Source organism: Fundulus heteroclitus, chromosome 11 (assembly GCF_011125445.2).
Source record: "Fundulus heteroclitus isolate FHET01 chromosome 11, MU-UCD_Fhet_4.1, whole genome shotgun sequence".
Taxonomy (NCBI): Eukaryota; Metazoa; Chordata; class Actinopteri; order Cyprinodontiformes; family Fundulidae; genus Fundulus; species Fundulus heteroclitus.
In genome coordinates, this window is record NC_046371.1 from 7,824,348 (window position 1) to 7,837,801 (window position 13,454).

The window sequence follows — 13,454 nt, forward strand, 5'->3', positions numbered from 1 at the left end:
TTTTTTTTTTTTGTCCTTTTTAGAAGATGAAAAATATTCTTAATACAGTCAAGGGAGCCAAAAACATGTGGCAGAAGTATTCTGAAAAACTGCTTTTTTTCGCAAACAATAAAAGCTCCAACAGGGCGGGATTTATCTAAGGGACAAAAACCTTGGAAGTTATTAAAGCTTGAAGCAGGGTTCTGTTGTGAGAAATACAGCAAATGTCACATGTTTGCAATCCCAAATAACTTACATTATTAAGTTAGTCTGTGATTCACTTTCATTTGAGAGCTAAAAAAATCCATAAATGTTTCAAAGGTGTTGCTCGTTAACCGCGATTTCCTAGGAACATTCTTGGTTTCTGTTTCTTTCTCACAAATCCGCTCTGCTATTCCAAAAGACTCACAGACAAAACCTGGGTTTTCCTCCTCGTTACTGCGGCAAACATCCACTTAAAGCCCCCGTGGAGCTCCACGGGATTCACACGACTGAAAACATTTTCCTCTCGGAGAAAAAACAAGCTGCGTCCTTCGGGTTGTGATCTTTAGATGGATGAACAGAGGTGACATCCAATCAGAAGCGCCAAAATCCACAGAAGTGATGGCTTCATCCGCACACCGCCCAACAGCTGGTCACTTCGGGGAGATGAGGGGGGGTCCCTCCTCGCTGTTGGGAAGCTGAATCCCTTCTCCTCAGATCCCAGTGGGTCTCCTCGTTCTCCCACCGCTCTGCAGAGAGAAAAACACACGGAGGAAGAGAAACCGTCACCAGGATGAACACAAGACGACATTTCTGACTCAGCAGGGAGTAAAACCAGCGAAGAGGCCGAGCGGTTACGGGTCTGAGCTGCCAAGGATCAGATGCGTGCTCCACAGAAGAGCTTGCAGATAAAATCTTCACAGTGAAGGGGATGGTGGGAAACCTACGTCTCAAATGTATTCATAAGCTTTATGGACGGATTTTTAGGTCTATAGAAACAAGAAACTTCTAACAAACGGCTCCAGCTCCTGAGAGGAGCCATACAGGGGGGCAGATGTTGGCCCTGTTGCCTTGCATCACGAAGATCATTTGCTTTTTACTTCTGCCTGTCCAAAAACATAACTTTCGAGTTAATCGGTTACTCTATATTGCCTATAGGTATCAGTGTTTGTCCTGTGTCTCTCTGTGTTGCCCCAGCCCCCCTAATCCGTGCAAGGATAAGCAGGTATAGACAATATAGACTTGTTGATTTTTGAGTCTAAAAATGACAAGAAATCTATGAGAAACAGACTCAAATCCTGAGATTTCAGTTCTGTTTCTCTAGTCTTTTTATATGTTTTGCGGTTTAATTCTGGAGCGCAGAAGTTCCCGCAGGGCTCCATATCAGCAACCCAAACAGAGACGGTAATTAGGGCGCGGACCTCCATCTGTCCAGTTCTGACTTTCTGTGGGGTCGTCAGTGTTGACATTTGTTCAGATATTTTTACACCCAACTCTTCATGTGTCTGTCTGGTTGCTGGGAAGGATACAGCTGAGGTTAATTAAATGCACACTACTTCACCCAATTATTCGTAGGTCGGGGGTCAGTCTCTGCCTCAAGCAAAGTAGTTTAAGTATGTTGGTGTCTTGTTCAAGAGTTATGGTACGATGGAGCAAGAGATGCACAAACGGATCAGGGCTTCTTCTGCAGTGATGCGGCGCTGCTATCGTCTCTTATGGTGAAGAAAGACATGAGCCAGAAAGCAAAGCTCTCAATTTACCGCTCCGTCTACGTTCCAACCTTCACCTGTGGTCATGAGGTATAGATCATCACCAAAAGAAAGAGATCCTGGATAAAAGCGACTGAAAATGGCTTCCTTTGGAGGGTGGCTGGGCTTAGCTTTAGCGATAAGCGGAGGAGCTTTGTTATTTGGAGGAGCTCAAAGTAGAGCCGCTGCTTTTCCACATCAAAAGGAGTCAGTTGAAGTGGATTTGGCATCTGATTAGGATGGCCCTGTGCGCCTCCCTTTAGATTCAGATTCAGTTTATTTGCCATTTGTAGTATAAAAAAACATGTTGGAAAATAGATGTAAGTAGCTCAAGGGCACAATTGACATTTACAAACAAACAACGGGAAGAACACCATAGCCACCCAATCTAATCCGAGAGGGGCACACAAAAAAGCATTTAAAATAAATAAATATAAATAGTAAATGATATAAAAGAAAAGCCAAAAGTGCTTTTAACAGTCACCGTAGAGTCTTTCTGTTTAAAGTCATCACAGCTTGAGGAAAGAGCTTTCATTGTGGCGTGATGTCCCACATTTAATTGTTCGATAGCGCAAAGTTCAAATGGGTTCCTGGCAGGATGCAAAGGGTCCTTAATGATGGCTGAAGCCCAAGAGCAAAGTCTTTATTGATAAATGTTCTCCAGAAATGACAAATCCTCACCAATAATTTGCCTGGCAGATTCCGAACACACACACTGTGATAGCATTTGTAGCTTTCTATTGTGCAGCTGTAGAAATTTAAGAGAAATTTAGAGGTTTTCTGGACACGTCCTATAGGGAGGAGACCCCGCTGAACTCGATGGAGTGACTATATATCTCTGTCTGGCCTGGGACGCCTCGGCATCCCCCAGAACGAGCTGGAGGATGTCGCTGGGGGGAGGGATGTCTGGGTTTCTCTACTGGGCCTGTTGTCCCTGCAACCTGATCTCAGATAAGTGGAAGACGATGGCTGGACCGGTTAGGTTTTACTTTTGTCAAGACAAAAGAAAACTGTATAAAAAAGTGATTTCAATAAATAACAATGAAATCTGTCAGGACATTGTCTACTCCTTTTACTTTTGACACCCTTAACAGCAAACACAATCAGTTGCCCTCAAAAAATCCCCTATTTGGTTAATTGTGCATGTTTAGCTTAATCTGTGTTAAATATCCAGCAGTTTGGTGGAGGTTTTGGATTTCTTGGAGAACAAACAGCATCATGAATGGCAAGTAACACAACAAATGTGTCGGGGAAAAGGTGGCAAAGTCTAAAACACTATTCAGTCCTTCCCCTATCCGACGGGATTGGTTAATCTTTAACTGTTGCAAACATTGTTCCAAGTATTGACAAATGTGAACAGGACTCTGTAGGTTTTGCTAATGTGACTAAAACTACATTTGTAAAAATAATTAAGTCTTTTTTTCCCCAAATAAAAGCTGTGTTTTTTCCTCAAGCTGCTGATCCCTTCATACTATACACCATTCTTTGTAACTAGTTTTATTCCCTTATGTTGTAAACCTGCCCTTACTGTACAGTCTCTCTATTTTTGTTTTTATATGTTTAACCTTTTGTGCGAATCTGCATGCGTCCATTTTGCCTTTCACTTCACTGCTGGCGGACCTGGATAACCCCACTGAGGAACAATAAAGGGTATTTCTATTCTTTCTACTCATTCAGCTCTGAACAACAGAGACATCTTGAGCACTTTTTATGGTTTCTGGCGCCCAACCCCTGGTAGTTATTCTGTTGGGTCCACTGGGTTGTGAAGGGTAATCCCTCCACAGACTCTCCATGGTGTTTTTTTTTTGTTTGTTTGTTTTGTTTTCTTAGGGAGTTTAGAAGCGGTGTATAAATGCTTCGGTTTGATCTCGTGTTTCCTTGTTTTCCCGAAATGCTGCAAAGCTTTTATGGTGGAATTTGCTCTTTCTGGATGTAGAGGACTTTCAGGAGGAGATGCAGCCGGTTGGTGTAAGAAACATTACATTTGATGAGTACCAAGGTTTTCCAGACGAACATTGTATTTTATTGAAAAAACTAAATCCATTAAGTTAACAAAATTTTGTCCATTAAGTTCAGCACAATGGCTAATCTATGAAGAACATATTGGTTCCCAGGAAACATGCATGTCAAATAAATCCATAGGGACTGTGTAAGATAATTCATAGTCTGCATGTTACTCTAGATTTTTAAGGTAATTATGATTGTAATTGTTTCTAATTGTTTATGTCAGAGACGCAGAAGTCAGTCTGGTACTTGGTCATCTCATGTAGTTCTGCCCACAAATCTTAACACTTTTGGAAATCTGTACAATTTAAGATTAAAGGTGCAAAGCCACGTTATTTGACTTTTTTTATACACCCGTAGCTCACTGTGGTTGCATACAAAGTTTTTATTAAAAAGATTATAATGTCCTGCTGGCGTATTAGTTATTTTGGTGCTTTTAAGATTTGTTTTTGCTCAATTTTTAGCAAATCAAGGCTTTCGTGTTTATTTACAATTTTAACGGAAGTACGCACTGTGCATGTGCAGCAGATCAAATTTTTTTTTTTTTTTTTTTTTTTTTTTTTTATAAGCATGATTGCATGGCCATATACTGTTCAAGAAATATTAATCCCAAATATCATTTTTTTAAGTCCACATAGTTTGGTTTTGGGACTAGACTCCAGTTATGAATGAAAGTTCAGATATATTTTAAGAACTGCTTAATATGCTCTATTTTACAGAAATTGTTAAATAATGAACCACCTGATATTAAAATTTGCTTGGAAAAGCTGCTGTTCATTCAACCACTAGAGGGAATGTCACATGTTCTTAGGTTATAAGTACTTTACCAAAGATTGGTCACTTACTGCAGCTTTGTTAGGAGAGTTGTTAAGGGAAATTTGTATTGTATCAGATATAAAACCTATTCTATAGTCATAGAACTAATGTACTGCAATTGCTGTTAAAATTGTAAGAAATGTTCCATCTGTTGATATATTCATTGTCATTATTAATGTTCTTTTGTTGCATTAAGGTGATTTAAAAAAAATACTCATTCTGTATCTGTTTGACCAATGTTTTAGAAATAAACAGACAAGAAGGTGCAGAGATGCTCCATGTGTCCTTTTTTGCCTGTGAATTGGTCCACCTCATGAGTGCAGGTTAAGCTGAAAACGTGACATTTCATCAACCTGAAGTGCCGTATCCACCCAGCTGAAGTGTTTTTCACTCTCTGTACTGGACTCTTGCGCTGTATTACAGATGCATTTATAGCAGGAGTGGAAGCGTTGGTCTCATCATCGCCCACCCCTGCAGCATCCCTGGGGACTCGCATCGCGGTGCGCGCTGTAATTTAAAAAAACTGTGACTCATCCTGTGAGGCCGAACCGCCGCTGGTATTTCAATCTGTAGGTGCCGATGTGGAGCAGAGCTTCTGTTTATTTCCCACGCAACCCGCTGCGCTCTACACTCGTGAACCTACACATGTACAGGGAAAGCACAGCTACGCTGCATGCTCAGGCTATTTATATCAGGCTTGTTTCCCCACCTCATCTAATGGAGCTCAGGTGAACTCGTGTCAGTGTAATAAAGTCTTGATTTGTCAGAGATACAGAAGCGGTTAAAGAGTGCGGCACGAGGGGCATTTCGGCTTGCAGTGACGGGACCTTTTCTTTGCTTCGAATATAAAATCCTTTCAACGTGAACTGCCGTCATACGGATCAGTGGACCTACAGCACCCTCAACAGTTATTGGCACCTCTGGTAAAGGTGTGTAAAATGCTGTAAAATTAATTTATAGCAAAAAGGTTGAGAAAAATCAATTCTCTGTCTTGAGAACATTGATTTGACCTTGATTTTCCTATCATCCAGTAACGACCAGTTTTAAATATCTGTCAGAGGACTTTTTTAATTTGATATGCCCTGGTATAACAGAAGTTAACAATGTTGTGTCTTGGAGCAAAGTAAGTTATCCCTGTAAGGGGTAACATTCCTACACAATCACAGATCCTCCACTTTGATTAACCGTGAGCATAAATGTGCTTTTCTACATACTCCTTGTTTGACAGCAGATCTTCCTGGACTATTTATCATACATCCCATTTTATTTCTAGAGCATTTTACAAACAATATAACAGCTGATCAAAGTGCTGCACAAAAACATATATATATATATATATATATATATATATATATATATGATAGATATATGATAGATAAAATACACTATAAACAAAAAGTACAATAGAAACACAGATTAAAACTCACTCTGGGTTAAAGGCCAAGTACAAAAAGTGTGTTTTCAGACAAGTTTTAAAAAAATCAAGAGATGGAGCCTGTCTGACCACCAGTGGCCATTCATTACACAACTTAGGAGCCAGAACTGCAAAAGCTCCGTCTCCTGTGGATTGATAAAGAGTTTGGGACAGAAGCATCTGGTCCGCTGATCTACAAACACGCAAAGGTATATAGGGTTGGCTAAATTCAGATAAATAGGACGGGGCCAGCCCTTTTTGACACTTAAAAGCAAATAAAAGAATTTTTAAAATGGATTTGAAAGTTAACAGAAACCAAGTGGAGGGACGTTAAAACTGGAGTTATATGCTCACGTTTTATTTTTACCTGTCAAAACTCGTGCTGCAGCATTCTGCACCAGTTGTAGTTATGAAAGAGTGGCCTGGCTGACACCAATCAAAAGAGAATTACAATAGTTCAAGTGTGAGGAGATAAAAGCATGGACAACAATTTCAAGATGGGGTCTTCACTAGAGGGGCTTGATCTCTGAGAGCAGTGTTAGCTGTAAAAAAGGAGGCCTTGATCACAGCATTTACGTGTGGATCATGTTAGAGGCTGGGGTCCCTTTTGCTCCTGAATTAAAAACGCTGGCTTTTTCACATGGGGCCAAAGAGGAACGATCAAAAGAAAGGACATTGTTTGGACTGCTGGGTTTAAAAAGCATAACCTGTCTTTTTTCAATAAAAGTGAAGAAATTCAGAGCCGTCCGTGCCCTGAAGTCATCTAGACAATCAAGTAGAGGTTGAACAAAGCTGTTGTTTTAGAGGAAAATAGACTTGGCAGTCATCAGCATACGAATGAAATGGCACATAATACTTCATAAAAATAGCCCCAAGTGGCAGTAAGTAGAGGGCGAACAGGAGATGATCAAGATTGGCCCCTGGGGGACCCCCCCAGGGGAGGGCAGCTGAAGCAGAGGTAAAATCATCCAACATGACACAGGAGCTCCTATTGGTGAGTTAGGACCTAAACCACAGTTTAGCTGAGCCAATGATACCATCCCCTGCTATGAGAAAAAAAAAAACCTTAGTCTCTTCAGACCAAAGCATACAATTCCAGTTTTAAAGCCCTAGTAAATTTTTATGTTTGTGATGGTAGGACAGAGATGTCTCTTCCTGGTTTGTAAATGGCATCTATAATGGTTGTTATAGAGACCTGGTGATCCGAGATGCCACTTTCTTTTCTGCAGTTTTCCAACAATGATATCTGTCCACGCTCCCCATGTCGCTACATGCATGTTTGAAATGAGGGATTGCTTGCAATACAAGCAACCATCCACTGTGGCTCCACGCTCACCCAGGAGGAGTGAATGCTGCAGGTCAATGACTCGACATAATCTTCTGGGTTTTCCAAGATAGAAAACTTAAGCAGTCTGTCTGGAAGAGTTGATTGAACTGACTTTGTAAAGAGCCTTGATATGGCATGTGTTGTGAACTGCCGCTGTATGCTGTAAATAAAATCTCATTGAATCGACTTTATTTTACCTCTTTTCCCATTGTACTTGCTGAGTGTGGTGATGAAGATAAACATACGCACTGTTCCAGTCTGGTTTGTCACAGTTTGTTGTTTTAAAAATTTTGCTTTTCTGACTGCAAATATGGAGAAAATATGCTAAATACCTGTCTTCTTGTGGCTGTTTTCTATATTATGAGGATCATTACGCTTCTGCCTTACTCAAAATGTGTGTGTGTGGTGTTGGGGGGGGGGGGGGGTCTTTCTCCAGGGCTCATTGGGTAAGAAGGACTATTGTTGCTAGTCCATCAAAGGGTCACACAGGACAAACTGCATGCAGCGCACGGTCCGCATGACAAGATTTGAACACCAGACCTTGTTGTTGCAGGGCAACAGTACTAACTGCACCACAGCCCCACTACTCACTGGTGTGTTTTTGTCTGGGATCCTGGTTTGTGGTGTTCCCGTCTGTTTTTAAAACAACAGGTGTTCCCCCAGAAAGCGGAGCTGAGCAGTGCACTCCCGCTCACCTGCACCACCAGCTCAACAGCTGGAGCTTAAGCCCAGCTGGCTGGCCTGAGTGTCAAGCTATGAGTCCCCCTTAGCCCTTTGTGTATTGCACAAATCAGCTCCTTGATATTTCTAGCCCATCGTATCCCAGACCTCTCTGCCTATCTCCTGGGAGTTTTTCTCTCAAGAACTTCCACAGGTCTTTTTGTCTGAGGTACTTCCTGGATTCACGACTCAAGCCTGCTTGTGCCATTACTTCCAATCACTCCAACCAGCAACCTTAAGGCTTTTCTCTCGTTCGTAACCTGCAGCATAACCTGTCCGCCCTCCAGCGCTCCACCATCTACCACCGTTTGGAACTCTGCTCACCGCACAGACCGAGCATCCTGGACTCTGCTTACTCTTCACAGAGCCTGCAAGCTCACTCTCTGTTATCGTCCCAGTATTTGCTCTGCCCACCTTTTTCTCCTTCTCTCACAGTGATCCATTCCCCTGTGCTAATGGAACCCCTCCCAGACCAGACGTGTCAATTCTTTGTACTCAACAAATTGAACTGCTGTATTTGTCTCCTGGGAGGGTTCCTGCATGTGGCCTTAAAGCTTGGCACAAAACATGACATTTTACCCCACAGAGTAGTTTTATTCAAACTAAGGCTGGATTTTTCACCAAAAAAAAAAAAAAAGTGAGATTGTGCAACTACAATAGAAAGCCCTTAACTACGCCTGTCCGCCAGCCTGCGTTCAGTAACCAACGACTGGTGTTTCTGGGTCATTTAGCCACTTTCTCAACTCGTAGGCCCATCGTTTGCTGTCCAAAATCTTTTCAAGACAGCTGCCACTTAACAGTTGCTTGGTTAAAAACTTTGGTTTAAAACAAATGGAACTAAAAAAAGTAGGATGGGCAGAATTATCGAAATTACTATGGCTGTGTACGATTGGAACAAAAGATGTTGCTATGAATGGTCAAAAACAAAAATGCAGGAGCCTCCTGTTTGCAGCTGTAAAAAAATACACAATGTTATCCTCTTACAGTCCTTGTTAAGAGACAGAAGCTGATCAAAAATGTGTGCATCAATAGTTTCCGTTCTTAGTAGATTAATTTTGTTTTTTTGTTACTGGTTTGGGTATTAAACATTGGCCGGGAAGCACAGCCACATTAATGCTATCAGTTTTCTTCCACTAAACTTGTTTTACTTGATTTTTATTCTCCAATAAAGTTATTTTGCAATGTTTGTTTTTTGTTTTTTTTTAAAACAGCCAGGTCGTTCACTTTGTTGCATTTCTAATATAAGCATTGCTGCCTCCGGCTCGTACGCTGAGGTATTTCAGTATATACGGCCCCCCCAAACCCCACATTGTTCAAGAAAAATATCAGTTAAAAAATCTACAATTTCTGATGTAGGCTAAGATTATGGTCATTATAGGATGTGCTTTAAGATTAAGTTGATTGCTTGGAATCTATTTCAATTTTGAACGAGGTTGCTGAAACCACATGAGCAATGTCAATGCAACAAGTCTTGCTTCTGCAGAGCTTCATGTAACAGCCAGGGTTCAAAATTAGGCCCGTTTTGAAGTGGGTCTTTGTCCTTATCTGAGGGCTCAAGGGCACAGGATGTCACAGCCCCCCCCACCCCCACCCCTGAAAGCAGCAGATCTGTCGTCAGATTTCACTCAGAGTAAAATTTGACCTCATCACCAAAGCCACATGTCCAAAGTGTTGGATAATATTTCCAAGATCCAAGTTTTTCTCAAGCTGCTGGATTTTTTTTTATACAGTTTTTTAATATTCCTCCACACGTCCAGTTTTAGAGATATGATGCACATAATGAGATGTAACTAAATATTCTTTCGGGAAGTCTTGTCTGTTCTCCTTTGTAAGTCTTTTCACTCTTATTTCCTCTGTATCTTCACCAAATCTGAATTGTTGTGATCTTCTTGTTTGCATAGCGGTAATGGTGGGACAGAAAGGGTTGTTTTAGCCTTCGAAAGGAGGCTTCGAGGGCCATAAAATCAATGAAAATAATTTACTCTCTTTAATGGAAACGGTATTCCCTGATGGCCGTGGCCTTTTCCAGCAGGATAGTGCATGCCACCATAAAGCAAAAATGGTCCAGGAAAGGTTTCAGGATCTATTTGAGTTGTAGACATGGCCTCCAAATGGCCCATTTCTCAGTCCACTCAAGTAACTGTTGGGGGGGGGGACCTTCAATCTCTAGGAACCCTGAAGGTGCCACGGTAGACCTTCAGGAACGATGGAGTCCATGCTTGGATGGGTCAGGAGTGTCAAGGACTGGTGGTTATGTAGTATCTGATTGTTGTATATAGCAAAAAACAAAAGTTATTTGGGTTTTTTATGTACATGAATTAATTTCATGTAACTTCTATAGAGCCGGTGTAGGTACCAGATTGACTCGGGCTGCCAGATTGGCTCGGGTGCTACCCGATGACGTCTATGTATGGCAACTCAACTCAAACAAACTAGATTATGCGTCCGCGGTCTCCATTTGTTACAAATCAATTTTATTTTGTTAATTTACGGTTATTTTCCTGTAAATTAGTCGAGGCATGAAAACTTTTAACATCATTTTGGAATACTTGTGTGGTAGTCTGACAATTTAATCGGTAATTTTGCAGGATCAAAGAAGTTACAACCTTAGAGAAATTTAATTCCTCCAATTTTTTTTTTAAGTTATGAAGGGAATAATCTGGTACCTACACCGGTGTAGGTACCAGATCGGCTCAGGGTCCTGCGCCTTCTGATGACGTCACTATACATGATTGGTTTAACGTTTGCACAATTACGCAAAACATTGTGATTGCTCTGGACGACTTACTAAAGTAATTAATTATAGCGGGGTGTAGGTTTTATTCGAGAGCGGGATTGCGGTTTGTAAACTGACAATTTTACGAAGAAATTCTCCATGGTCCCTGCGCCCCCCGATGACGTCACATTATGGCAAAGCCTCTCAAACAAACTATTGAGCCCGCGGTCTGCATTTGTAACGAATTGATTCTATTTAGTTAATTTAGTGGTTTCTTTTTCTCAAAAGCTTCAGGCTTAAAGATGAACATAGAAAAAATGTGAAATCTTAGCAATTCAAAATAATCAACTTACTTTATTTGATAAAAATGAGGTAAAATATTTAGGTATAATGATTAACAAGGACCACACTGAAAATGACAGAACAAATATTCAAGCCATTTTTACCAAAAAAAAAATCAACAAATATTTGACAGTTGGCTCAATTTTTGGAAGAATATTGTTAACAAAAACAGAAGGGATAGCCAGATTAATTTATTTATCATATATCTTAAATATACCAAATACTACAATAAAAAATTTATCTAATTCATCACAATTTCTTCTGGAATAATAAAAAACATATGATCAGAAAGAACGACATAGTAATATGAGTAGAAAAAGGAGGAATAAACGTTATTGATTTTAAAGTGATCAATGCCGTGATAAAATGAAAATGGCTGCAGACATTTTTTAAAAATGAAAAGTTTATGGTTTAGTTTCCCTTCACAACTTATTTTTTTTTTTTTTTTTATTGGAGGAATGAAATTTCTCTTAAGATGTAACTTTGATCCTGCAAAATTACCGATTAAATTGTCAGACTACCACACCAGCATTCCAAAACGATTAAGTTACTGGAAAATAACCGTAAATTAACAAAATAAAATTGATTTGTAACAAATGGAGACCGCGGGCGTAATGTAGTTTGTGTGAATGGAGTTGCCATATAATGACGTCATCGGGAAGCGCAGGCCCCCGGGCCGATCTGGTACCTACACCGGTCCAAGGCGTAAGCAAACTAAGCCCAAACCGTGAGAGACCTCCGATAAATGCTTGTATTTGATCGCATAACATAGATCTAAAACTTTATAGAGAATGAGAATACTATTAAAACTGATTTGACTGTTTCAGTACAAGTTAACTAAAACATTTTTAATCGTTTAGAATTTAAATTTGGGATTAGAAGAAGTCGTCCAGTTTACGTTGTAAAAGTGCAAAGAGTATTCTTTGCGTTCACGTAGTTACAATATGATGCTATGAGTTTAATATTTGTATATTGGGCTTGGTTTGATCAAAAATACATCACAGCAATTAATATTTATCCTTTACTGTTTTTAAACTCTGCCACATGAATATGCCCACCACCACCCTCTGGCAGATTTAACTAAATCTGGATCACAACAGGAAGAGGGGCCCCAAATCAGATTCTGCTCAAGGCCCCATACTTCCTTGTGCCAGCCCTGCCTCCGTTTAATTGAGAATGTAGCATAAAATCATCCTGCAGTCAGTCTGGTTGTTTTTGAGCAGGGTTTTTCATTATATAACCCTCTGAGACGCCTCTCAGCGTCTCTTCTTCAGCAGCTGCCTCCCTGACGCTGAGCGCAAACCTGATGATGATGCCTCTGGCTGAATGTCTACAGGCGGATAATGATGAGGAGGCAGCTCAGGTATAATCAACCTCCTGTTCCTGTGGAGAAACTCACCTTGAGTCCCTCCGCCGTTCCCGACAGAGTAACGCACTCAACTCATTCCGTGGCGGCGAACTTTAAGCCCGAGATTTCCACAAAAACACGCGAAAAAAAACCGCGTCCTCCCGGCCGCGTCTGGAATGACTGCGGCGGCTGCGCTCTCACCGTCACCCGGGGGACAGACGCGCGATCCGCGGCTGCGCTTCTGTTCGGCAGGTCGGCATAAACACGGAGCTTTATGGGTTCACCTTGGCAGCAGGACTCCTCCCCTGCCTCTGCTTCATCCAGCCTGTCCTCTCCGTTCTCATCAGCGTTTCGTGACTCTCAGACAGACTTTTTGCCTGCCTGTTTCTGCCCGCAGGATGGGAATACAAATGAAACCGCCAGCAGGGGGGGTTTCCAAGGACGCACGACTTGGCTGAGCAGCACCAGAGGCGCAGACAAGTTTAGGATTCACATGTCGGCTTATTGGCCGGTTTTTTACAAACCTCCCTCCCAGCCCATAACCCCTAAAAAGATCCTTTTAGTTCTTAAGTCTGCTGGATTTATTAATTTTATCTCAAAAACGTCATTCAAGTGAAATAAATATAGGTAATAATGTATTAATAAAATAATCATAGTGATTAATAAGAAATTGTTTTATTTTATAATTGAAAAAAGGAACTGAAGGAAGAAGAATGCTGAGTTGCATCCCAAAAATGTGAAGCATTGGGGGGTGGAAGCATCAGGCTTCGGGCCTGTTTTTCTGCAAAGGGGACAGGACGACTGATCCGTGTTAAGGGAAGAATGAACAGGGCCATGTTTCGTGAGATTTTAAGCCAAAACCTGCTTCTGTCAGTAAGAGTGTTGTAGACGGACAATGATCCCAAACACACCACTGGGGCAGCGAAGGAGTGGCTCCGTAAAAAAGCATTTCAAGGTCCTGCAGTGGCTGAGCCAGTCTCCACAACTCAACACATAGAAAACTTGTGGAGGGAGTTGAAAGTTCATGTTACCCAAACATTAAATAACTTAAAACAGTG

The 13,454-nt window shown here is 41.1% G+C and overlaps 1 long non-coding RNA gene across 1 annotated transcript; it reads right to left on the minus strand.

Moving 5' to 3' along the window:
• Nucleotides 1-13: 13 nt before the first annotated feature.
• On the minus strand, nt 14-12,802 carry LOC118564508. Its single transcript, XR_004931895.1, has 2 exons — nt 12,448-12,802; nt 14-710 (listed from the first exon to the last, which is right to left on the minus strand). It is a non-coding gene; the product is annotated as an uncharacterized LOC118564508 (long non-coding RNA).
• Nucleotides 12,803-13,454: the final 652 nt, after the last annotated feature.